This window comes from Macaca mulatta, chromosome X (assembly GCF_049350105.2).
Source record: "Macaca mulatta isolate MMU2019108-1 chromosome X, T2T-MMU8v2.0, whole genome shotgun sequence".
Taxonomy (NCBI): domain Eukaryota; kingdom Metazoa; phylum Chordata; class Mammalia; order Primates; family Cercopithecidae; genus Macaca; species Macaca mulatta.
Window position 1 is genome coordinate 88,912,312 of NC_133426.1, and position 1,284 is coordinate 88,913,595.

Here is a 1,284-nt window from a genome sequence, read left to right on the forward strand (position 1 = left end):
CTTCAGCCCACACCTCCACGCCCTCATCTGCCTGCCCAATGGCTGTCATTTCCGTAAAGTCACCCTCTTCTACTCTGGTATTACCAGGGAAATTGAAATTTTCAAGCAGAAGAAAAAAAAAAAGAAGTCACGGTATAAATAAGTGACTGGCTGCCCAAAGGAAGCCCTTTAACTATGATATTCAATTTTCTGTTCAATCCACACTGCAGAGATACAAGGATAAACCACCATTTTGGTTCCCAAATTTTTTTCAAGAGCTCATACAAAATATTCCAGATAAATGATGTTGGGGTCCGCGTGTTTCCTAAACAAAGGAATGAACACAGAAGACAACACAGGACAAGACATACATGGCGGCCACCGCAAATCGCACACTCTGCTTTATTTTATCCAGCCGTTTGTGGAATGTTGCCAAGTCACGGGACATGTGTTGCTTCTCTGACCTTTCCTTGACTCGCAAGATCAGTAAACATTGACCAGTTCCCAGAGCCCGCTGTTTACAGCTGGCTCTTTTATCCTTCTTGTTTGCAGAGAAGGAATGTCCTACTTTGTTTGCAAGAGCAGGGCTTATCGGGAACATCTCGTTTGCAAGCACACAGTCCTCTACAAATGAAATTTAATCCTCGTCTTCCTTCTCTTCTTCATCCTGGTTAATTTGAAAGTAACGGAATTCATAACTCTCTTTGCTGTTAGTAACTGCGTGCAACCAATCACGTAGTTTATTCTTCAAATATTTTTTAGTAAGATATTTCAAATACCTTTTTGAAAAAGGCACCTCTGATGTTACGGCAATCTTGCTCTTGCTCCTTTCGATGGTCACCACCCCTTACCAAGGTTCTCAGCTTTGCCGATCACTTTGATCCTTTTTTGCAAAAACTGCTCAAAATTGGCAGCATCCATGATTCCATCTTTTACAGGGTAGGTGCAATCAAGAGTGAATTTCAGAACCTGCTTCTTTTGTTCGCCCCCCTTCACCACAAGCTTTTTCACAGGTGCCATGGCAGTAGCGGAGACAGAAAGCCCGATATCACTTTAACATAATTTTCTTTCCTTTGGATATATATCCAGTAGTGGGATTGCTGGATCATATGGTGGTTTAATTTTTAGTTTTTTGGGGAACCTCCATACTGTTTTCCATAGTGTCTGTACTTATTTACATATACACAATTTACATATACATTTACATACACACCAACAGTATGTAAGAATTCCCTTTATTCTTCATCTTCTCCAGAATTTATCTTAATTTCTAATTTTAGGTATGTGGTACGTCTCCTATTTCTC

General features: G+C 40.3%; 1 pseudogene; it reads right to left on the reverse strand.

The window, feature by feature from the left end:
• Positions 1–616: 616 nt before the first annotated feature.
• Positions 617–999, reverse strand: LOC709880 (large ribosomal subunit protein eL22 pseudogene; annotated as a pseudogene).
• Between the last annotated feature and the right edge of the window lie 285 nt (positions 1,000–1,284).